Source organism: Panthera leo, chromosome B4, assembly GCF_018350215.1.
Source record: "Panthera leo isolate Ple1 chromosome B4, P.leo_Ple1_pat1.1, whole genome shotgun sequence".
Lineage (NCBI taxonomy): Eukaryota > Metazoa > Chordata > Mammalia > Carnivora > Felidae > Panthera > Panthera leo.
The window spans coordinates 53,968,584-53,993,988 of record NC_056685.1 but is presented as its reverse complement, the minus strand read 5'-3'; the positions used below and the strand labels follow the sequence as shown (position 1 = coordinate 53,993,988).

The 25,405-nt window shown below is 45.0% G+C and overlaps 1 long non-coding RNA gene and 1 pseudogene across 1 annotated transcript in view; one reads left to right on the top strand and one right to left on the bottom strand.

Moving 5' to 3' along the window:
- Positions 1-21,806, bottom strand: part of LOC122224336 — a 34,808-nt gene extending 13,002 nt beyond the window's left edge. The window contains exons 1-2 of the long non-coding RNA XR_006204722.1: positions 21,765-21,806; positions 8,884-9,012 (exon numbers count right to left, since the gene is read on the bottom strand). This is a non-coding gene — a long non-coding RNA (uncharacterized LOC122224336). The remainder of the gene's footprint in view (positions 1-8,883; positions 9,013-21,764) is intronic.
- LOC122224311 overlaps positions 1-25,405 on the top strand; it is a 51,841-nt pseudogene that overhangs the window by 10,638 nt on the left and 15,798 nt on the right.

The following is a 25,405-nucleotide window of genomic DNA, read 5'->3' as shown; positions in this document are numbered from 1 at the left end:
AGGTCTGCAGCAAGGACATTGCCATGGTCTCCCAGTCTTAAGATCCAAGGAGGGGCAATTTCAACCAAGGCTTGAGCAAAACAACTCAAAAGGGTTTGCTGTCCTGCCCCTTTGGTTAAAATCATAGTTCTTTCCATCTTTTAGGACAGACAAAAGAGAAAAAAAAAAACCTTTGTTTACCTCTTTTTTTTTTTTTTTATCGAAAACAGACCAACGATCCAAGAAAACTTTGTCTTTTTAAGAGTAAAGCAGAATTTTAATCTTATAGCAGTATCTTTTAAATCCATTTATTTTAACCTTAGTTCTGATCACACATAAAATTCCTTTACAAAGATTTCCCTTCACAAATCATCTATAACTTTTCTTTACTTTCATATTTTGACCTAAGCCCCTTTTCTACATACAACCAGTCTAATTTAGGACAAAATTACTTTTTTTTAACCTTTGACAAAAATGTATTCCCATTCCTTATATCTTTCTTACATATCTCCTACTTTTCCACATACAGAATTACTTTCCTAATTTCCATCAGTCTTAATTACAATTAGCAGAATTTTAACTTAGAAACCTTAGCCTCCAGTGAAAACTAAGTAGTAACCAATTGTGAACTGTTACATCATATATTTTTTATATGGCAAACTTATAAATCAATTAAGCATAAAGCACGTCTTTCAACAGATTTAAGTATCCTTAGTTTTTCTGCCATAAACCAAAACCACAAACCTGCTTTTAGTAAGCAATGGTTCAGCATTCCATTTGATTTAGAAAAGGCCTAAATGTCCAATAAATTCAATACAGTTTATCATCCAAGCAAAATGTTAAAGTTTCAGGTTACCAAAGACCCTGAAAGCTATGTTAACAATTACTCATGAAAACTTTGAGACAGACAAAATTACCATTATTTTGAGTCACTTTTTGTTGACAAATTGTAACAGAGATATTCATGAGCTTATTTGACCTTCATAAACCTAGGTAGAAAAAGTTTTATATATGTAATGCTGATAACTCTAAAGACATGTCTATCTTAATTAAACCAACAAATGTTAATTAGTCTAAATACAGAATACGTTCCACCTGTGTCCAACTAAAAGTCAATCAACTTGCTCACCATTGTTAATTTTTACCTAGGGCACCAGTGAAGAAATCTAAAGTGGGAGGTGTAAACTAAGGTCGTGTTCTTTGCTCCTTGACAGTGAGGGGAGGAGGAGGAGCCCATGGTGCTGGAGGCATCCGGATAGTATAGGAGTCAGTTATGGAGGCTGCACCCATGGTGGTGCAGAAACAGGAGAAGGGAAGGGAAGGCAGTAGAGGTGAGGTACCATCAAGAAGCGGGGGCAGATAAAAGGCCCAATGGCAGAGAAAGAGTTCTCCTGGTATTAAAGCTTGTCAGCTAGGACAGATGAGCCAACAAGTGGAATTAGGCCATGTCAGGCCAGAGAAGACAGGGAAGTTCCCTGAAGCAAAAGGAGTTTCCGTGTCTGCTTGGGAATATTCCTTAAAGTCCCTGGCCTGAGGCAGACTAACCAGAGACAGTTGGCTCTAATCATCATAATCATTAACCCAGGGAATGAATGAGGGAGAAGCCCGCACATACAACTAGATTAACCAGAGTGTACTAGGAGAAACAGTGAGAGTATTAGAGTCCCCTTCATTAGGGATGGCCTGTGTTTTCTTCAGCAACCTAGATTAGGTTTTGGAACATTTCTGTGTGTTGATCAGGGTTGTCTGCAACTTTGCCCAGGTCCTTTTTATTTGCTTAGAATATTGCAGGGAAAATGGAACATGGACCTTCGTGGGGCCAAATTCACATTTCAGTCAATGGATACATTGAATGTGCCTTCCTTTCAGGGAAAAGATTTCTTCTCCCTTAGAAATCCTGGATAAGGAGGACATGAGGGTTTAACAGGTGGCCTTTCCTGAGGAGAGGCCTCAGGAGGCAAGACTGTAAGTACTCGCTCTTCTGTATCTCTTGAAGAGGCTGGGAGGTTGGCATCTATAAGTCTTACATAAGTCTGTCTGGTCCTGTAACGCAAAGACCTGTACATAGGGAACTTCTGACCATTTACCCTCTCTTCTACAATATAGATCTAACTGTAAGATAGTACTGTACTGAATACTTCCCTCAAGAGGCCAGGATTCTCGGGGCGCCTGGGTGGCTCAGTCGGTTAAGGGTCCGACTTCAGCTCAGGTCATGATTTCACCGTCCGTGAGTTTGAGCCCCACGTCGGGCTCTGTGCTGACAGTTCAGATCCTGGAGCTTGTTTCTGATTCTGTGTCTCCCTCTCTCTCTGACCCTCCCACGTTCACGCTCTGTCTCTCTGTGTCTTAAAAATAAATAAACGTTAAAAAAAATTTAAAGAGGCCAGGATTCTCCATCCTCCAGAAGATACTGAGGCCAAGCCTGGGAGAAAAAAAAAAAAAAAAAAAACTTCATGCACTTCTTTTTGATCATTTGTATATCAAATCATTTCCAATTTCTCAGAACATGTTCCAGAGGAGTACCCACAGAGAATGGTTTGTTTCCCATCTTGTGATGCAGGTAGGAGTCAAGAACCTCAAGAACCTCTGTACCTGTTATATTAGAGAAGTGACTATGAAGGCATCCCAACATATTAGCTCTCCCCTTTAGAATCAAGACATCCCTTGATCTGCCTTCCCCAGGGTGAGAGAATGGCCTGACACCTTGGGTTGAAGAAGGATTGGGCCAGTGGAAGTAGCCATTGTGACCCACTGCTTCAGCCCATACACAACCCTTCTTCTCTCCTCTGGATCCTTCTAAATCTCTTAAATCTTCTTTTAATTTTTCTTTTAATGTTTGGGAGGAGCAGACTGCAAGCAGGGGATAAGCAGAGAGACAGGGAAAGACAGAATCAGAATCAGAATCAGTCTCCAGGCTCTGAGCTGTCACCACCAAGCCCGACATGGGGCTCGAACCCACAAACTGTGAGATCATGAGCTGAGCTGAAGTCAGAGGCTTAACCAACTAAGCCACTCAGGTGCCCCTAAATCTCTTAAATCTTAAGGAGTTTGGTAAGGTTAGTGAATCAAGGTTTGTTATTTATAAAGATTATGGGTGCAAGCAAACCTGGGGTGACTATGAAGGAGGCTTCCCTGGGCCATGGCCCCCAGGGCTGGTCTCCATTCTTTTACATCTCAGGTGTCCAGTGGAAACCATAGGGCAGGTGCAGAGCACTTGCATTGCCAGTCCTTATGTGCGTCCCCCAATGAACCTTTCATGTAACCATGGAGGCCCCTGATGACCTCATTCTTTGGAGCTCCCTTGATTGAGCCCTCATTTCTTGGTCGTACTAATTTGCTCACACCCCCAACCCATGGAATCTAGCCCATAACTCAATTATTTCTTCACCTCACCCCCAAGCATCTTTCCTTCCTGGATGCCTGATGTCCCATCAGCCAACAGGTCCCAATTATTAAGGTTCCCACTGCTATTGTGCACAAAGGCACTGGTGGTAGATCTGTGCTCCTGTTTTTAATGTCCAAAACCCAGGGGATACAGAGGGATGAATCTGCTGATATTTGAAGCCTAGAATCCTGGCCACATTTAAGCCTGAGTTGTGTCTGACTGAAAAACATATCTCACCAAACAAGTCCCTAATTGCTGGAGCATATTGATCATCAGGACTTGGAAAGGTTTTAAAAGCCATTTAAGAAGGATAGGTGAAGAAAGAATAAGCAACAGCAGAAAACGGAACTAGTTGGCATTAGGCCAACGTTCGCCTTTCACAAGGGGGGATTGACTAAACCTTTACCCAGCAACTTGTCACCTGAAACTTAAGACCTGCAGCTGTGCTACCTGCTTTTAACTGGCTCACACGTGCCTGGTTTTGAGAGTCTTGGTAAGGAGAGCCTCTGTTCAAAAAGGGAAAGGAAAGAGTCTGCTGTTACCGTCTGATGATTACCAAGTTTTGGCACCAAAATATTTGTTTCAGGAGCGTGGGAGAGACACTGGTCCTTGTGTCATGGAGTTGAAGAATGCATCTCGAAGACAACAGAGAGTGAGCAAAGCAATAGAGTTTATTGAGGGAAAGCATAAAACTCTCAAGAGTGAGAGGCATCCTGACTGCGTAGCCGCTTAGGTTTCTGTGTCTCACTTTTTATTGGGACGTTATCAGAAAGTTTTTGAGACTCCACGCATGGCACCTAGATCAGGCAAGTCTGAAGTACGTTCATCTTTTTTGTTTTTGTTTTTGTTCTCTTTTTCCCAACCCCCACGGCTTCTTCACCTTCCCACTTTCAGCTGCAGCCTGCCTCTTTGAGGGTCCCTTATCTCTTGCTTCCTAATGAAACCCTTTCCCAACTCACCAGTACTTGGGAGAGTTTTTTATGAGGGATTTTTATAACAAACTTTATATCTGACATTTTACAGCACCCCTTGTCCAGAGAAGGAGGGATTACAGATATTTATTGACATATAGTGTCAGAATATGGAGGAAAATTGACTAGGGAGATGGAAAGAGAAGGGGGTTCTTCCTTTCCCAGGTATGCAAATGACCTGACTTAGTTTGTGTAGTATATGCTTTTCTGTGCTTTGTGGTCTTCTAAGTAATGAGATTAAGAAATCCTATCATTGTTAATAAAGACCTCAGTGGAGGGGAAAGACGAGATGAGAGACAATTAGATGGAAGCATAATGGGTACCCTATCCCATATGAACCTTACACCCCTTCAAGAAGATCAGGTGCAAGATAAGTGCAGATAAGTGAAAGCTGGGAGCAGAGATCTAGGCACTGGCTCCTGTATTCTGTATTCAAAGCCTCCAGCTTCTGCAGTTTTACCTTGAATATCCTGGTCCTTTCATTTTACTCTCTCATGATGAACAGAAATTCAAAATCAAATGATGCCCAAAGTCAGGAAATCTTTCCAAACAGCTATGTCTTTTCCTTGAAATTCTGTCCTCCCAATCTCTGACTAGTTAAAATCTACACAGTCATCATGGTCCAGTTGTTACCTCCTGCCCACGCCTTCCTGAATTTTCTGCACCAGAAGCAATTTCTTTCCTTTAACCTCCTCTACTCCTTTCTGTCAGTTGTACCATAGCTGTCTCTCCACACACCATCTTCAGTTGTAGTTACCCTGTATCTTCCCTTTCTCTCTCACTCAACTGTAAACTTCTGGAGTGGAGACACTGTGCCCCGTATATTTTTATATTCTCTCCATGGTCCTTAACATAGACCTAAGGAATTGTTAAATAACTTTCATGTGTGGTATACAGTTGCAGAGGAAGAGGCCATGGGTAGAGATGTAGAAGTAGGGACATTATGAGAATTGATTAAGGATATTATTGTTAATATAGGTCTGGACATGATACACTCAGGAATAGGTCATATTATAAGTAAATTTTTACCCCACCAGTATATTTACTCCCATATATTTATTCACCATTCATTCTTTCTCTCACTCAAATATAGAGCTTTTCTTAGTGGGAAATAAACAATAAGAAAACACTTAAATAATTACAGTGTGATAAACACCTGAAGGAAATAAATTGAGTCTATTGATAAAGAATAAAAGGGAGTTTTCATTAGATATGGAAGTTAGGAAAGGCTTTCATGGTCATGGTCATATATTTATCATCCTATCATTATGAGTTAATTCAATTTCCTATTTGAAGGGCAATAATAATAAAACCAATAACAGAATGAGAAGAACGACCTTGCTAATGGGGGGGGGGGGAGCGGGAGGGGCGTGTTTGTTAAACTAACCTTAGGATGAGTTCCATCTCTGGTCCATCTTCCCAACCTTTCCCCTGCCTTGGGCAGAGGGGAAGTCAGGACCCTCCCCTTGCCTCAGGATGGACCCTGCCCTCTCTTCTCCAGACTAGGAGTTGGCAAGCAAAACAGGTGTTAAGAGCTCTGATCTTACTAGAGACCTGGAAACAGATCAAGGTAGAGACCTTTGAAATAAGGCCCAAGGATATGAGAATCTAGGGAAGAGATGGAGACAGAGATACACAAACAGAGAGGCAGACCGCTGTCACAGAGACTCCCTTTCACCCCCCACCTCAGTCTCAGTGTGTTCTGGGCTCTGTACTCCTTGGGTGAGTTGGTCAGGGCTTGTGGGCTTTGGGGGGAGAGAAAGACATCCTCTGAGTGTCTTAGAGATAACTCCCTCCACCCTTGCAGTCATTCCTGGATTCCTGTCCAAGGTTGAAGACAACCAAGCCTCTGAGGAGCAGACAGTCAGCTGACCTCCCAGCAGCTTCAACACCAGGGTCTTCTTTTGACTACTTTCCTGCCACCTTCCTGCCAGCACAGGTTAGTAGCATTAGTTTCTGTCTCTTGCAGGGCAGTAGTCACATTAGGAAAGGCTTGAGAGTGGATAAGAGAAATCTGAGACTGGTACCTGGAGCTTTCACACCTTCACTGAGCCCCATTTCCTGTTGATATAATATGTTTTGGTTGGTAGCTCAAGAGTAAATTTTCCCCTTCTCACAAAAGCCATGACATCCTTGGTAGAGTTGGAGATAATTCCTTATACATTTCACTCCCTGTACTCTTGCTTCTTCAGTCTTTTGATTCTCCCCCTGCAATCTCTCCCTCCCTCCTCCCATCCTTGTCACTACTCTCCTCCCCCTGACAGGTCAGTTCTTCCTGCCTTCTTTCTGGATCATTTCACTTAGGTTTCCTCTCAACCTTCATCTATGATTCCAACTTTGAAGAGATGGGAAAATGAGTTTTAAGGGCACCATTTGTGAGGGAGTAGGCTTTTTTTTTTAATGTTTATTTATTTTTGAGAGAGGGAGAGAGAGACAGAACGTGAGTGGGAGAAGGACAGAGAGAGAAAGATACACAGAATCCAAAGCATGCTCCAGTCTCCCAGCTGTCAGCAAAAAGTGTGACATGGGGCTGAAACCCACAAACTGTGAGATCATGACCTAAGCCGAAGTTGGAAGCTTATTCAACTGAGTCACCCAAGTGCCCTGAGGGAGTGGACTTTGAACACAGCAAGAGGCATGGTAGTCAGACATCAGGAAGAATCTGATAGTCACTGACAAAGTGGCCTAAGTGCCTCCTGATGCATCTTCCCTGATAATGGGGCTTATGTACACATGACAGAGACTTTAAAAAATGGTTAGATTAAGGGGCCAAGAAGCCCTCTTTGCCTGATGTCTAGTCTTAACAATATTATAATTATGAAGAATCACTGGAAGTGGGAGAAGATTTGTCTGGAGATATGGGCATCCCAAAGTGCATCTTCTATCCAGTAATAAGGAGAGTGGGCCCATGTACTACTTCCACATGTTCACAGTTAACCCCATGGAGAGGGGTATGTTTGGGCTTTTATGGAACAATTTTGTTATCCAAGACACATAGAACTCCTTTAAGGTGATAGTTGAATTATATAATTTCTTCCTATTATTGAGTTATATAATATATCTTATTGTTATGTTGCTTAAGTAAGCCTATAAGGTCCTGTTTTTATTTTCACACAATAACAAGGATGAATATTGCCTATACATGAGCCACTGTGGCAAATTCTCTGATGTTCAACATCACTCATCATTAGGGAAATACAAATCAAAACCATAATGAGTTACCACCTCACACCTGTCAGAATGGCTAAAATTAACAACTCAGGAAACAACAGATGCTGGTAAGGATGCAGAGAAACAGGAACCCTTTTGCACTGCTGGTAGGAATGCAAACTGGTGTAGCAACTCTGGAAAACAGCATGGGAGTTCCTTGAAAAATTAAAAATAGAGCTACCCTACCACCCAGCAATTGCACAGCAGGTATTTATCCAAAGGATACAAAAATGCTGATTCTAAGGGGCACGTGCTCCCCAATGTTTATAGCAGCACTATCAACAATAGCCAAATTATGGAAAGAGCCCAAGCGTCCATCGACTAATAAGTGGATAAAGAAGATGTGGTATATGTATATATACAAAGGGATACTACTCATCAGTCAAAAAGAATGAAATCTTACCATTGCCAAAAATGTGGATAGAAGTAGAGTTTATTATGGTAAGTGAAATATTTCAGTCAGAGAAAGATAAATATCATATGATTTCAGTCATTTGTGGAAAACAAGAAACAAAACACATGAATATAGGGGAAGGAAAAGAAAAAGAAAATAAGAACAGAGAGGGAGGCAAACCATAAAAGACTCTTAAATACAGAGAACAAACTGAGCATTGCTAGAGGGGTGTTGGGTGGAGGGATGGGCTAAACAGGCGATGGTCCTGAAGGAGGACCATTGTTGGGATGAGCACTGGGTGTTATATGTAAGTTATGAATCACTAAATTCTAGTCATGAAACTTATTATACTGCATGTTAACTAACTTGGATTTAAATAAAATTAAAAAAAAAATAAAGGTGTCCTCTTGGACTTTTTTTGGGAACAGAAGGAGTACTCTCATCTTTATTGGCAGCCAGCTTGGGTCTGGAATCGGGAGTGAGGTTCCCGAAGACAAAGTAGTCTAGGCAGCTACAAGGACAGATCCATCAGATTCCATCCCCAAGACCAACTAACTTGGAACAGCTAATGTACTGAGGCAGTCCAACCTACTAGCGTTGGAAACAAAGGAGGGAGCCCTGGCCAGCTACTGGCCAACTGTTCTACTTTGGGATGCCCAGGGAACGGGATGCTGCAAGGGATTTGGTTTTTGGCTGACTTGCCAAAATTTGTTACCAAAACTCAAATTCACCTGTCCATTGTTCCAAAAGCCAATATTTAAGAGAAGAATTTTGATTCAAAAGGAATATGAGTTTTATTCAGGATACCAGCCAACTGGGGAGAAGGGGAACTCTTGTCCAAAGGCCAACTCTGTAAGGACTCTGCCTGCCCAGGGTTTATAGAAAGATCTGAGGGCAGTCAATCAGTAAAGGCAGTATAGTAGTCCCTAATATTTCTTGATTACCTGCAGACTTGGTGGTGCCAGAAACAGATGTTATCTCATCTCAGTGGTAAGAGGTTGTGCAAGGGGGTCTGGTTTCTGTTTCATGATGTGCAGAAGGATTCTGTTCTTTTCTAGGAAAGGATGCATGATCTATAGGTATACAAAGAAGAGTTAGTTGGTGAATTATGTGGGCTCAGGGTGCTTGCTAAATCTTAAAGACTAGGAGGTCAGTTTTCCCTGGGACAGCTCCCTTAGGGTTGATAAGCATTTTGTGTCCTTTTGATGCATGAGATCAGTGCTCCATTGTGAACATGTGGTCGATGGTCAGCAGTATTAAAGGTTAATATGGAAGAATCAACCTGCAAATGGGCGAGAGGCATGATGGACCAGAAGAGGCAGGAAAGGCAGGGTTGGGGCAGCCTGCCAAGTCAGAGATCACGTTTCCCTAAGTGTATTCAACTGAAGGTCTGAGGCTGAAGGAGGCTAGGTTTCTGTGTCAGGGATAGCAGGACTGCAAAGGTATTGGGGAGATGCTCACCATGGGTACTGGGGACTGAAATGGGGTTGCTTTCGACAGGTGGACATATTGCTAATGGAAGGTTTAACTGTCTTTTAATCCTCATGGAATTATTAGGTAAATTTTATTAATACCACATTACAGGTGATGAAACTGAGGTTCAGAGAGGCAATGTCAAGTGTCCAAGATAACACATCATATTAAGAGGCAAAGGCAGGATTTGAACTCAGGTCCTTGGGTCCTGAGCTCTTTTTCTTTCCACCACAGCACTGGGCAGAGAGTCTTACTCTTTTATGTGTCTGCCTAAGGTTCAGACCTGTCTGGGAGTGGGAGATGAGGTGGGAGGTAGCAGGCAGGTATTCTAAAATGTTTCTTATATGAAGGAATGAATTATCTGTGCAGGTTCACCATTCATGGTATGGGCCAGAGTCCTAGAAACTCTGTGGCAGGAATGGGAATATAGCAAAGGAGTTCCAGTGTGGCCCAGGAAACTGGAAACAGGTTTCCTGTGGGTCCCCAGGCTTTTCCTAGACATTCTATATCTCTAGAATCTAGAGGGCTGGGCTCTGGATTCTTAGAAGAAGGAATAGAATGGTTTGTATGTGTGCAGTGTGATGAGTGTATAAGAGTGTATACATTTGTGTGTGCATGCCTATGTAAATGTATGAGCTTGTGATCGTATGTCTTTGTGTTACATACATATGAGAATGTTTGTGATGTATGGGTATGTATATGTGTGTATTTTAAGGGTATGTGTCTGTGTATATGCATGAGTGTGAGCATTTGTGTGTGTGCATCTGCATGTGGGCATGTGCATATGTGTGTGTACTCTCCCAGGGGAACCTGAATACTCATAGCTGAAGATGTCTTTGATGTGGTTTGTGCAAAGTCCAGCAGGTTTAAGGCTGTGGTATGGGGTAGAGGAGGTGGGAGGCCAGAAGAGAAAGGCTGTCTGTGCTTCGGGAGTAGGGGCTTGGGTAGCCTGAGCAGTAGGTGCCTCTGTCCTGCCAGGCACAGGGGGATGGCATCAGGGTCCCAGCTCTGAGTCTGGTTGGAGACTGTGTCCTGAAGCCTTCACACAGGGTTTGCATTGGAAGAGCTCAGAGGCCCTGCTCTGACCGGGAGGGCCATAAAGAGGTGGGGCCAGGATGGGAAGGTGCCAGATAGTGGAGGGTTCAGGCCTACTCTCTCCCCCCAACTCCACCTCCAGGATTTGGGAATGATGTAACCAGGCTGCACTTCCTAACTCTAAGCTCCACCCATTCTGCCTGAGGGCCTTAGAGTCCCCAGAAGTCTCTGTGTGCCACTTCCTGAGGCTCGGATGATGAGAATCACAGTAAAGACTTATATTTCTAGTCAGTATTACTAAGACAGGGCCAAACCAAGTCCTTGTCTATTGGAGTCCTCTGGGAAGGCCATATATTCATTCTTGCTCTATTTCACACAAGCTGAGTCTTACAACCCCTTGTGCTGCAAATTTCTTACTGAGTCTAAGTCAAATCTGCTTCTTGCACTTTGTGGCCTATAAGCTCAACCAGAATTTATGCAGTTGAAACCTAACACCCTCATCCCCAAGCATGGAAGTAGTTTCTTCTAGATAAGGAAGTGGGTCAGAGTGTAGGGACACTGAGAGGATGTGGGGCTAAAGCTGGTGGATCACAGATGGGTCAGACCTTTCCGGGGCAGGAAGGCCATGATCAAAGAGACAGATTCACAGAAGGGAGCTCAGAGACCACCAATTTTCCCTCTGTTTTCCCCTGTCACTCCAAGCTGTGCCAGGGCAAATGGGAAACACAGGCTGAGGAAGGAAGGACTAAGATTAGAATGGGGAAAGTGCTTCCCTGTGTGTAGCTTTGAGGAACCTCTGGAAACACAGGGAAAAGAGCAAATTGTGAACAGAAGTTCCTGTTGCAGTTCAAGAAGTAGGAAGAGAATGGCAGGGGCTGTGGGACTCTGAGGGGCAGAGGGGTATGTGTGCTGAGGGTGAGGGTGTGCACAGCACGGTGTTTGTGGTGTACGTGTCTGTGCTCCATGGTTAACAGTCCTGTGTGCACCAGTCATGTATGTAAACATATCACATGGGGGAAGGGTACAGCTTTGACATCAGTTTTATACACCAAGGGTTGTGAGCAGGCTTCCCACTGGGGACTACAAAGTATGTTTTTCCTGTTAGGAGCAGCAGTCAGCACAAATGAGAAGACCCCTGTATTGGGAATCAAGAAAACTTGGGTTCCAGTTCAGGGTCTAGTTATCAGCTGTGACACTGTAAAGCATCATCTCTTTCAACTGGGATGTCATCAGCTGTACAGTCATAAAGGAAAAGTCATTCTGTGTTTGAGACCAGAAAAGGGAAGGGGGCTAGAGTGAGTGAAGGCATTTCAGGGCCCAAAGGCAATAAGATATGTCAATGGAAAGGGCTTCAGGAGAGGTTTCCTGAATTCAGAAATTTGTAGGTTCTTGTGGGAGTCATCCCCCAGCCTGGGCAGCCCAGCCCTATAACAGCACCCAGGACCCAGAGCTGGCTCTGCAGGGAGAGCTGTTCTCTGCCACCCTCTTGTGGCTTCTGAGCTCTTCACAGGTCGCTCCTGGAAAGGTTCCCTCAAGTTCTTAGGAAAGAGTCCCTCACACCCTGGTGGAAATTGTGTAACAGACGTGATCTTTATTTGTTCAAGACCATCATTCTCAGCCATCTCCTCTTGTTTTTGGAAGCACTCAGGACCTCCTTAAGGCTGGGACTGTCTTCCTGAGATTTAACCCTCTTTGCCCTCTCAAGTTTCAAGCTCTGCTTTTGGGCAGGTGTGATGGAGAGAAGAGGCTGAGATCAGGATACGGAGTGAAGATAGCAATTTCTCTTGCTCCTTGGGTTCCATGTACAACCTCAGCTTCACAGAGTCAACAGGAGTTTTCAAAGAAATACTGTAGGAATAGTTATAGTCCTGGAGAAATGGCTCTGGACCTGACCAGGCACTATGAGTCTAGACATCAGTAAATTTGAGCCAGGAGACAAGAGGCAGGGATGCTGGAGGGAGATGGCATATTTGACAGATGCTGATGGGATTCCTTATCTGCTAGCTCTGGAACCCCCTCCCACCCACCAGGCTGCCCTTGACCCTCCCCTTCTAGTGCTCAGTGCTCATTAGTGACTACCTGTCTTTGGAGAGACACCCAGGGGGCCAAGTGCGATTGGATAGGCAAGGGGGAGAGGAGGAGAGAGGGGCATCATGTTAGTGATGGAGGAGGAAGAGTTGGAATAACTGGGATTTAACCTAGGGTCCCATGATCACTGGGTGCTTGGAAAGCTTGGTAAAGGGAAACTGTCCTGGGGGCAGATACTGAATTGCTGGAGGTGAGTGAGTAAGAGTGGAAGTCAGAAGGAATAATGAAAGAGATTGAGTTCCCCTGTTTTAGGTATTTTAGGTGCTTATTGTGGGAGACCTGGTGAAATAAAATCTTTATTTTAACTTTAACAGCTTCCTATGTACAAGCAGGGTTACAGGTGCCATGAGGGGATGAAAAAGGGACACACACTTTGTTACTCTTCCCATTTTTGAAGACCAGCCCTATCTCCTTTCTGACTCATTGCCCGCATGTGCCTGTCTGAGGGGTACAAGGAGCTGCTGGCAGTTCTGGTCTAGCATGCAGAGGAAAAGCTCCCAGTCTTTCTGTTCTGCATACCCCAGGCCCCTCCTGCAAAGCACCTCCAGGGGGTCTCCCACCTCTCCTCACTCTTCTTCTCACAGAATACTCCAGACAAACAGATACCTGGCCTAGGAGGACTTTGAATGCCCTCCCAGAATTTCCAGTGGGTCCTGTGGACTGACTGGGGAGTGGACAGGGAAGCCCCAGGCCCTGACTGACCAGCACAGTAGGCATGGAGACAACCCAAATCTGGAGTCTTGGAGAATGTTCTGTGAGGAGCAGAGTGCCGCAGTCTGAGCCTGCTCTGCATCATTCCAGCCTTCCATCTCCACACAAAGGGTCACTCACTTTATCACCTCTGCACTTTCCACATCAGCTCACCTCAGGACTCAGGGCAGCACTGGAGGGGATGGGAGAGAGAAGAGGGTAAACAGATGCATCTGTCAGATGCAAGGTCATTGAGAAGGAGATGCTTGCAGCATGTGGCAGAGGGAGACATTCCTGGTGGCTGCTGGAGCCCATATTAATTTTTGGTCTGTCTGTGAAAACCAGGTAGTGGTGCTCTCAGGAGCACTCCCAGCATGGTACTGGAGGGTGAGGCCTGTATTTGCCTGAAATTCTTAGTCAAATCATACTGCCCTTAGGGAGATTACAGTCCCCTCCCTGCCAACAAATATGCAAAGTTACCTGGTGACACTCACCCAGCACAGACCAACAACTACAAAGGACAAAGGCACATTCAGAATCAGGGCCAGCTAGTTTATCAGGGAAGGCTGCCTGGAGGAGGGGGTCAAGAGCAGGGTATAGAAGGAGAAACCCAATAGGGCATGGGATGGAGGAGGAAAAGAGGAAGAGAACTTCTCTCTGTGTTGCTTCTGAAGCAGGATGAGCAAACCATAAGCCAGAAAGGAGACAGCTTTGCTGATCTGGAACAAGTACTTGGATTGGGGAACCAGCATGAAGGGGTATAGAGAGGTGTAGATCTTACGGCCAGGCTGGGTGTTCTGAATTTGCTGGGAGAGGTTGGGACCCACTGGAGGAATCCCTGATATGTGTTAAGCAGTGAAGTGTATGCACACAATTGTCTGGAGCAGTGTGTACCCAAGTTTGCATGTCTTCTGTGTGTGTTGTGGAGGGGAGAGGGAATGTACATCCAGGTAGCTGTGTGCCCCAGGCTCTTGTCTTTCCATCTGCGTGGGTGATTGACCTGTTGGTATGTCTGAGCACCTTTACTCACTGTGTCTCCATATGATCATGTGTGAATGGTACCTAAGTTAATTTTGTGTATTTTATTTGGCTGCATGTGGTGGAGAGCAGCATATGTGCAAGGGTGTGTGTTGTGTATGTGTATGTGTGCACGTGCCTGTGTAAAAAGTGAGGCTGGCTGGGAGCCCTGACTACCCAAACATCACCTTCTGTCTCTCTCCTCCACTGGCTCCATCTGCCCTGGCTACGGTCATGACAAGGATGCAAAAAGCAAAATGGCAATGTGCTATGCACAGGGAGACCAGAAACATGGTAAACCATGAACAGACTTCTTTCGGGGGAGAAACCTGCATGAAGAATTATAGGGCCAACAGACAGACACACAGTCCTGCAGGCCCAGGCTGCTCCTCAGACATATACATTCATCTGCATGTACACTCTCAGGCACCCAAGGCCTATCAACCACAGGACACAACAGACATTGTCTCATAACCTCCCTCTCCCTACCCCTCCTCTGAGCCCTGTGGCCCTGTCTTCCATGAACTTTAAATTCCTGCCAGGGTTTGAAGCTATGAGGCTGAGTTCACTTACTTGAACCTCAGAGCCAGTCATCAGACAATTGCTTCTTTTGCCATGGAAAGGTGTGTGTGTGTGTGTGTGTGTGTGTGTGTGCGCGCGCGCGCGTGTGTGTGTGTGAGATTATGGGTGTGCTCCCTCATTCACTTCTTCCCCAGTCCTGCAATCACCACCGGTCCCCCCTTCTCACCCTGGGTGCTGCTAACTCAGACTCACCTCTATGTGCTCTGCATCTACTCTGGGTTCCTCTATTTGCAATAGTCCCACAACTCTTCTACTCCCTCCTACTTTCCAACTTTCCCTTGGACATTATCTTTCTCCCCCATGCTTCTGCTATCACAGCATCCCAGGGGCACACTATGCGCAGTTTATCTTGCCCTTCTGCTCTGTCTACACCCACATTGGCCTTCCCTTGCATGTCCTCCTTCCACCCTCCTGCACCCTGCCTGTTGCCACCACCTCCCAATCTACGTCCCAACACTCCCTGTGTTTCTGCCTCTGTGTGTTCTTTCTTGAACTAGCCCTTTTCCCACTTGATTTCAGGTATGGTCTCTGGTTTTTGCCACCACCCTTTCCATGGGGGCTCTTCTGGCCCCTCCAGAGTTCCATTTTGGCCTGTTTCCACCTCCCCCTTCCTTTTGTGTAGCTGCAGGCATTGCCTTCTGGCTCCCAGTCTCTGCCAGGACTCCCCTGGTTGTGGGGGGCAGTGGTGAAGCAGGAGGTCCCAGGCTGAGCTGGAATCCCAGCCCTGTTCCTCCCCATGTAGCCTCTTCACCTGGACTCACTCACCTGTAAAATGTGGGAAATAAATGCAGGGGCTGCAGAAACTAATCCCTGGGACTGTAGTGAGAACTAGTGCTGTGGTAAGGATGTAACATACTCAGTACATAGTATGCAATCAATGCATATTAGCTCTTATTATTTTCCTTCCTCAGTATGCTCCCCTGTTTCCTTAGCCTGGAGTCAAAAATGTTTAGAAGAGAAGGAACTAAGTAAGAGACTCTATGAGCCAAAACCAAGTATCAGGAATTTAATATGGTTTAGCCTAACAAGTGCCCTAAGCTCTGAACACAGGAAATGCCCATGAGTGTGGACAAGAAGGGAGGGTAAGGACTGGACTGAACCACAGAACACAGAAAACCATGTGAATTGTGCACTGGATGGAGCAAATTCCAACCCAGGGAGGATGGAGGCTGCCCAAAGTCCAGCCTCCATTCATCCTGTGGTGGCACTGTTGACCACCTTCTGTCCCTGTGGTCATGGGGCTGTGTGTGCTGGGGCTGCAGAGGGTCTGGGAATCCAGCTCCTGAAATACTCTCACTTCCAGAAGGGTCTGGACTCCTGGAACTTCAGGCTTGCCTCTTCCTCTCCCCTCCCTGCATGTCAGGTACACACAGACACACACACACACACAAAAAGACACACACACACACACACACACACACACACGCTCTGGGATCTCTAAAGGAAAGCACTGCCCCACTAGAGATGGATTCCCTCCAGTTGCCTGCTTCCCTGACACTAAACCTCACAGGGCAGTGTAGGCTTAGATGATGTCCTTGCTTGGGTTTCTTCCTCAGTTCCCTCCTTTCTTCTAGGGAGAAGAATCAGTGAGTCACACTCTCTACCCTCTGTATGTGTGTTGGGCACTGAGGGGAGACCCAGAGGGAGGAGCAGGATCTCTGTCCTGCAGGAGCTCCTGCACCTGGGAGGATGAGGCTGAGAACCAAGACAGAAAGGCACAGAGCTCTGGGTGCTCCCTCACCAAATGTTTGTAAACTGAGTGGGTCAAGGGCAACTGGACCAGGCCCTGTGACTTAGATGATGGATGACTGTCAATGACCTAAGAAGGAATATGGAGGAAAACACAGAATTCTAGAAAATTTCCTAGGAGACAAGGAGAATGATACTCATCTAGTTAGCAAGGAGCAGGAAAATGGAGAGGAGAGGATCAGATAAGTCAGAGCTCTCAGGAAGGGCATGATCTTGAGGTAGGGAATCTGAACCTTAGATACAGATGAGGAGGGAATGTCCAGGTGTGAGTGTGTGTGTGTGTGTGTGTGTGTGTGTGTGTGTGTGTGTGTGTTAGGGAATGTGTGTTAGTGAGGCAGAGAGATGGAGGAAACAGGGTCAGAGTGCTTGGGCTGAGATGACCTAGAGGGCCACCCCTCCAGGGATGGGATGTGACAGGGGAGCAGAGGTGGTGAGGATGTGGGACAGCAATGTAAAAATATACCATTGTTGTAGCTCCATGGTGACCCTGGGCTGGGTAGACAAGATGCTGGGAAGCTAGGCTAATATCTCTGGCTGTGATGTGTCCTCACATGCTGTGAGGATGACTGAGCCTGGACTGCATAGGCTAGTGAGCCATGGCTGGGGGGAAACAGTGGCCAGGGCCTAGACAGGTGGGGAAGAGGCCCCTGGAGGTTAAGAGACAGAAAGAGGGAGAAGAATACAGGGATGGGGTTAGGTAGGAGTAATGGGAAGACTGGAGGCTTTGAGAACTTTATCCTGACTATCCCCTTTACCCACACCCTCCATGGATTGAATTATGTTTTAAAGCTCAGAGATCTTCAATCAATAATCTGGTTTAGCCTTTAATCTGCAATGGTAAGGTATGATTTCCCCACTTCCCAGATGTGGGAAATTTGGCCAAGCTCTCCTGGGCAGAACATGCTTGAGAAGAACCCCAGGAGGCAGGTCTTTTGCCCACTGGGGGTCACTTCTCCCTCACACACAAGGCCCTAAGCTTGACTGCTTCCCAGGGAAGAACCTCCAGGAGGGGTCACCACAGTGCAGTCATTTGATTCTTTGCTCTGCCCTTAACAGCTCTGTGACTTGATGCAAGTTACTTAACCTCTCCGTGCCTTAGTTTCATTATCTGTAAAATAGCAGCACTAATACCGCTTCTGTAGCCTATTATTGAGGATAACATGAGATTTATGCAAAACACCTGTATATAGTTGTAAAGATTTATGAATCTAAGTGTACTAGCCATTTTAAACCATCCTCATTCTCATCTTTGATATCTTCTCAGCTTACTCTCTTCAAGCCTGCTGAGTATATCAGCCTCTCACCTACCAAGCCTTTTATATCCCTCTGCCTCTAAATCTGACATTTCTTTCACTTTGATCTTGCTTTGTAGTCTCAGTCTCTATTTCCATCCTCCTTTCCATAGGTCCCTGAGTACTAAAAGGATCTCGCTACACTCTATTAACTTACATGGTATTTCCCCCCAAGGTTTTGTGTCTTGTGTGTCTCTGTTCCCAGAGAACAGAGCCCTGTCTTCTCTCCTCCTTTGGGATGCTTTCCTTCTCCCTGGGTGGGTTGACAGGGTAAGTCCAAAGAATGGACACTGAAAGGTGCTGGAAGGTTGAGATAAAACAGGAGAGGGAGGCCTTGGGGGATCAGACAACAAACTAGGCATCTGCATGTGGGCTCTTACCTACAGGTTGTGTAATCCTTCTTCATAATGTTTGCCATGACTGGGGAGGGAAACAATCATCTCCCTCCTGGAGCTAGGCTTAGAGGGGAATTAGTTTCCTACTATTTGGAAAGAAACTACATTTTGTTCCCTGATTGGGACACATCATCTGGAGGTCCATTACACAAAGAAAGAAGCTGTCAAGAGATGGCTTTCTTTTTCCTGTTTGGGTTGTGTTGTAGATGTGTATATGTGTGGGTGTTTCTCCCATTCTACCATTTACCAATCCTAACTCTAAGGGAATCCTTTCAAAAGTGTATTCTTAATTTCTTTTCCTGAAATTAAGCCATTTCTCTAGTAGAGGAAGTTTCCGAAGTCCAGGATCTGGTTCAGTGTGTTTCATAAATGATGTGTGTCCATGGAGGTGGGGGAGGGTAAAGGGTAGAACTTGGAGAAGAAATGTAATTACTCAGCTCCTGGATTTAATTTCATGGAAGCCCTGGACATTCTGAAGTTTATTAAACTTCTAGGAGTCCATGGGGGATGGGATGGACCTGGTGGGTTTTTCTTCCATGTCTTTTCTGGAGGACTTTTCTAGAAGGTTCCCTCTGTACCCTCACTCCCCCTGCTTCTAGAGACTCCTTGGGCTCTGGTCAGATTTCTGGCCTCTGGGACCTTCAAATGTGGCTGGCAGGGACTGGAGTGGGGGAACAATTTCCCTTTAGATTGTTTAAGTTAATGTTCTTAGGTTTTCCACTGGACCTGAGAGGAGCTGGGGGAGCTAGTCTTTGCAGAGTCCCAGGAAAGCCTGGGGTGAAAAGGTAGGGTCCAACTTGCTATGCTAAGTCTTAGGTCTTCACACACTAGGCTGGTTGCTTTATCACTGTTCCCTTGAAACCTAGATTCAAGCATGTACACTGGCCCCAAGGTCTTTAATCTCTGCCTCAGTTTCTTCTTTTGTGGGTTGCATGTATATATTTGTGGGAGCCCTTTAGTGAGGAGCTACTTGAAGGCATTGATCATGACTTCTCAGAAAGTGTCTACAATGTTGAACCCAAATTAATGGACAGTCACTAGTAAGTTATTTTCCTTATACTGTCCATGGTGTGTATTTAGCTGTCAGTGCAGACACAGGAGGAGATGTGAGTGGAGAAACTAAAAGGCATACTGGGTGAAACCCATAAAGATGTGATGGGAAGAGAGACCCTCAGAGACTGAGGGAGGGAAGCCAGGAGGGAGATGGATAGAAGGAAGAGCTGATGGCAGACACTGTCCTGGAGAATCTCAGACCACAAAACATGTGGTCTAATAGGTCAGATAGACAGATGATAGGCCCACAAACAGACATATCTTCCTGACAGAGATAAAGGTAAAGGAGGCAAAGTAGGAAGGAAGAAGACAGGGCTACAAGGAGGAGGTGGGAGGGCGGAAGACAAAGAGAGAGAAGGAGGCAGGTGTGGAGAAGGAGAAGGGAGCCAGGCCAGGGAGGGGGACATATATTTGTTTTATGACCCTTTTCCATCTCACCTGGTCCCTGCTGAGCCTGGTCCCCTCTCAGGTGCTGCTGGGTGGTGGGTGTGCCCAGGAAGCTGACAGGGTGAAGTTGCTGCTATAGCAACAACCTAGGAGTCGAGTACCAACCTGGGGATCCCAGAGGCCCCTACATGGATATGAAAACTTCCTCCCTTACCCTTTCCCCCAAAATGCTGTAGTCAAAACAGACCTGAAGCACAGCTGAAATTTCTGAGAGTCAATGCAGCGTGGCACAACCAGTGCAAGGGTAGTGGGGGCTGAGGAGAAAGAGAAACAGAGGCAGACAGGAAGCCAGGCTGACAAGCTCTGGAGAAAGTGCTGGGGACAGACTGGTTAGGGATCACATGGAGAAGAGTGAGGAGAGGGTAAGGACTGGGACAATGTCTGCATTGAGAGCAAAATAAGCACCATGTAAAGTATAACAAAATAATTTACTAATGACTGTCCATTAATGTGGGGTCAACAATGTAGAAATAATTGAGCAGTCACAATCAATGCCTTCAAGCAGCCCTCCACTAAAGGGCCCCCACATATATATACATATTAAACCTATAAAAAGAGAGACCGAGGCAGAGAATGGAGACCTCTACCAAGCAGGCAGTGAATAGCACCGGGAAAAAGGGAAGGGATTGATCTTGGGACCAAATACAAGGATAAACAGACTCTCCCTTTGTATCTGTCCTTTCCCTCAAGCAGATGCGCATCTGGTAAAATCCCAGCTTGTAGCAGGGGAAGACAGCCTAGGACTTTTGGAGCAGACACAAATGAAATCCCCAGGTGCCCTTCCCCTTCTGATCTGTCATGACAGCCATCCTTCCAATTCCTGCATGTTTCCTTTGCCTCTAGAAATTTTGGCTCTGTAGTCCTGGCTGGGCCTCTCATCTACTACCAAGCATAGCACCTGGAATAAGTGAGGTAGTCAATTAGTGCCTTCGTTCCATGTCTACTGAAGATGAGTTAGGGCAGGGTCAATGTGATTTTTATATTTTTCTTAGTGGGAGGTTCTTCCTGACATCTGGAGCAATTCTTTCTGCTCCTATTTTAATGCTCTGTCTTAGTTTAGTTAGTATAGACTCTGTCCCTTTAGGAACCTGCTGCAACACTTCTCTCCCCTCCCTCCACCTCCATCCCAATCTTTAAGCAACCTAATTTAGGCTTTAATGGAATCTCAGCACTATTAAGTAGAGTCAGTGGTGCTCCTTTTTCTTTGTCTGAAGTCTTGTTGGGTCCATCACTTGTGCATTCAGCCCTCAGTCTTTAAGTAGGCCCCTCCTTCTCCATCATTGAGAAGTGTTGCTTCTTTTTGAGGATTAACATTCTGGGAATGGGGTGGCACTTTCCTTTTGTAACTGTTTCAGGGTCTTGAAAGGTCTGTGTTTTGATTGTCTAGAGCAGAAAGCTCTCTGGGCAGGGATTATATCTTTTTCTTTACTTCTTCTAGCACAATGCTCAACACATATGTGGTTAGAATATGCTATGAATGCTAAGTGATTATCTCAGGAAATCCCTCCTGGTGAAGCTTAAGCCAGTTCCCTTTTAGTCTTATTTCTGGAATGATGGGAAATATGGGTGAGGGGTAGGGATGGATGGTGCTGGTAGAGAAGACTGGTAGGAGTTTCTGGAAGAGGCTGCTGGTGGGTGCTTCTATCCTTGTTTAAAGAACTGCTGAGTAGGATCGTTAGCTGGATCTGCAACTGGCCTCCAAATCACCACAGCCTAGGCTCCACGCAGTTCCCCACACCTTCTTCCAGACAACCAGGACCTCCTGCATTCCCAGGACCCAGGAAATCCTGTTTACTTCTAAATTCACATCTTGCTGCCAAAAAGTCTCCAACAAAATCCCATTTAATCCCTCAGTCCACCTTCTTCAGCCTTTCCTACTATGCCCTTGCCCTTGCCTCCTGGGGGCCCCACCTCCTCAGTGACTCCACCTCCTGTTCACCCCAACTCCTTGAGAGCCCAGCTAAGCTTCACTCCAAGTCCTGACTCTAATGGCTAAGCTCTTACCTCTCCTTGGGTTTGGATTGCACTTTCTTCTCAGGTCTCTCTCCTCTGAGGCAGAAACAGCCAATAGGTAAGTGATTTCTCATGTTTATACAGTTGGCAAGAAAACTAAGAGCAAGAGAGGAAGAAGGCTGAACTCGGGGTGTGGCTGGCTGTTTAGCCCTGTGGGGTTTGATCAGAGTGTCTTTCATGACACCAGAACTAGACTTTGGATTGGAAGTTGCAGACCAGAGGCCTTGGGAGTTTGGGAAAGGCAGGTAGATTTGCTGGGGTCAGAGTGATTTGGAGGCCTACACTCTGTTCTCCTCCAGACCAGAAATATTCTCAGGTCTGCTGAGGAAAATATTCCTCAGGGGAGGTTATTCTTTGGCGTTTTCTCTCCAGAGTCTTTCTCACCTCTTTGCCCTTCCCTCCTTCCTGGCCTTTCCTTTCTGACCTGTAGCAGAGCTTGCCCTATTCAGCTTTGTCTTTCCCACAGGGCCCAGCACATAGTATGCTTAGACATGTTCTTTGAACGAATGAAGGTTCTTCCACCTGGCTCTGCTGCCTCACTTTCTCATGGAAATTCTGAAAGTCTCTATATCATATCTTCTTAGGGAGGACATTGGTGTGGACTCTGCAGAATAGCAGGTCCAGTTTGATAAGGTGGTCCACCATCACCAGAAAGGATTTGAGGGTCTTCCTCCTCCATGCTGAAGGAGCTAGATATCTATTTTTACAGCTGCAAAGGTAACTCCCTGCCTCTTGTATCTAATTTTAAAAAGTTGTGGTGGGGATTGATTATAGGCCAGATCAGGCTATAGGCGGCAAGATTACCAAGTTCCCCTAGGGTGTGGCTGCCTAGTGGTCTTTAAAACACTGGGTCTCCAACAGGCAGTTTGCTGTTATCATGAAACATATTTGCAACTCTTTAATTCGAAGGCCTTTGGAGTCTTCAACTGTTCTCCAACCCCACACCTCCCCACCACCAAGTACACTGTGGGCTGTACCCCAACACCAAAAGCCCAGACAACATTTATCCATGTGCAACACATGTTTTGTTGATTATATGTGTCAAATGTTTATTTCTAGGTTGTCTTCCTCTTGCCCTTTAGCCACTGTTTCACAACTCCTCTTCATTGTCAGTTGATACATGTTATGTGCTTCAAGAGGGCACATTCATTTTAACCTTAGTTTAAGCAAAATCATGTGGAAGGTCCAATTTCCTTCACCAAGTATATTCCAAATTGATAAAAAATTATTTTTACAAGACATTATTTTGGTTTATCCACATCCCTTTTCTCTTTTATTATTACATAAATCCCAAAGCAGACTGGAGATTAGAAACAATTAGGGAAGAGGGATAAAGAGTATCCCTTAAAAACTGGTAGCAGAAGCTGGTTGTTTTAGATTCTACTGCCTGAACTTAGGTGAGGCAGACAGATCTTGGTGGAGTAGTCATATTGATCAGTATTTGGATAAAAACTCAGGACTTTGAGGCATGATAAAATTTTCATTTGACTCAGAGGATCTGATGTCTTTCCTACAAAACAACAACAACAACAACAACAACAACAACAACAACAACAACAACAGTTAACTTTCCAGGGAGATGGTGGCGGTGTGGAGCAGCTACCTAGGGCTGTGAGAGGAACCAAGCACAGTCTGCTGAGAGAGAACAGAGAGAAAGAGACAGCTGAGTCCTTACACAGGAGGACAGAAGGACACACTTAAAGGTATGAAGGGAAGATAACCAGAGAGATAGTTGGCCTTTCTTAAGCCACTTTGTGTGCAGTGTGTTACTGAAGGTGTATATTGGGAGGAAGTACATGGAAGATGGAGCCATGGGTTCTGACCACTCACAAATGCTAGTAAATGTCGAGAGAGAGTATACTGATGGATGGGACACTGGATGTATTTCTAGATTCTTAGCTTAAAAGAAACAAAGAATTTGGCAGGGAAAGAAAAGCTGTTTAGCAAGACTTGGAAAAAAATAATGTGGATCACTGATCATTATAGACAAGGGCCATCATACATTACAGTTGTGGACTGGAAAATAAGGTGGACAGGCACATAGATTTCCTTCTACTGCTTTCTCCTGAGGACTTTTATTAGGTGTTCTGACAGAATTTGGGATTGGGAAAAGTGTGTAGATAATCATAGGGGGAAGTAGAGAAGAAATAGATTTTCACTGCTGACATCAATGTGTCACCTGTAAATGTGTCAAATCTTGAATGAGAGACATTGCAGTTAACTTTGTCTTCTCTGTAGTTTTCCCAGAGGGACTAAGAAAAAATGCCTTGTTCATAACCATCCCAGAATGATACTGAAAAATATGGAGTCTACACATCGTCCAAAGAAACCCTGGCTATCTGACTGTTTACCCAAATAGTGGTGCAATGATACTAGTGTGGTGTTTGTATGTAGCAGGGACTCCGTAGGTATTATGGGAGGAAGCAAAAATGTTTTGGTCTACATGTATATAGATTTTGGGCTAAATTTGTGTGGATGGATTTGGTTTACATACAGTTGGTCTGCATGTTTGTGCGTGTTTGTCTGCATCAGGATGCATTTCACTGACTTGGAATTCAGCCTCTGCCAGACTGGGATGGGAGTTGAGAGGTGTAGGGCTGGGGGTGGTAGGGTAGGTAAGTGAGTTGAAGGAGGTGGTTGTTTCCTGAGCAGACAGTTTCGGGACAGCCATTCCTTCAAGTTCAAGTCTTCTTTGAACCTAGAAATATTCACTTGCAGAATAAGGTTTCTAGCCTCATTGAGAAAGCACATGATAACCTAAGGAGTTTTTATTTTAGAAAGGGAGACAAAGGCTTCTTCCCGGTAATATGCAAACAGAATACAGTACAATGTAAGACCATATATGGGAGGATGCCTGTTAAATGATCCATTTGGTGAGGTTGTTCTCGGAAGACACCTGGGAAGTAAGTTTGGATATTTATCTTCTTTAGTATGAGCCGAATTAGGGTACTTCAGCTTTGTTTCCAATGTTTCCAAGAAGCTAGCTGACCTTTACTTTTCTTTCCTCAGGGAAGAAGTTACACATTTATTACTACTGCAGGGGTTTTTCTCCTCTTTCCTTTTCCCCACAGACCAAGACTGAGAACTTTATTATTATTATTATTATTATTATTATTATTATTATTATTCTTTAGTATCTAGATCAGTACTAATTATCTGTAGCAAATATTGTACTGGATATGTCTAGTTGGTAAAACTGGATTTACTGGTTTAAGGTGTGGTAGAGTTTATTTTGTGTTTTTGGTGGGGGCATGAAAGGACTGTCTAAAAGAGACTCTATTTATTGGATCATACCCCAAGCTGAAGATGTAGCCTGAACTGATGTTTTCTTGTCAAACAGTTATCCACAATGCCAAGATGGGCTAATTCCCCACTCTTGCATGTGGCGTTATCAGGCTGACCCACACTGCACAGAAGATAATCCTTATTCTCACCACACTGGAAAATGATGTCTTTACTACTCTTACCTTCCATCAATTATGAGTTCATCTGAGATCTTGACATGTCTTTGCCTTGACTATTGACTTCTAATTTAGAAATATCCTTCTTGTTTCATAGTTTATGTATCTTTATTTTATTGGCTGATGGGGATGTATTCATGAAATACCCTAAATGTTAAATTCCCAGAGAGG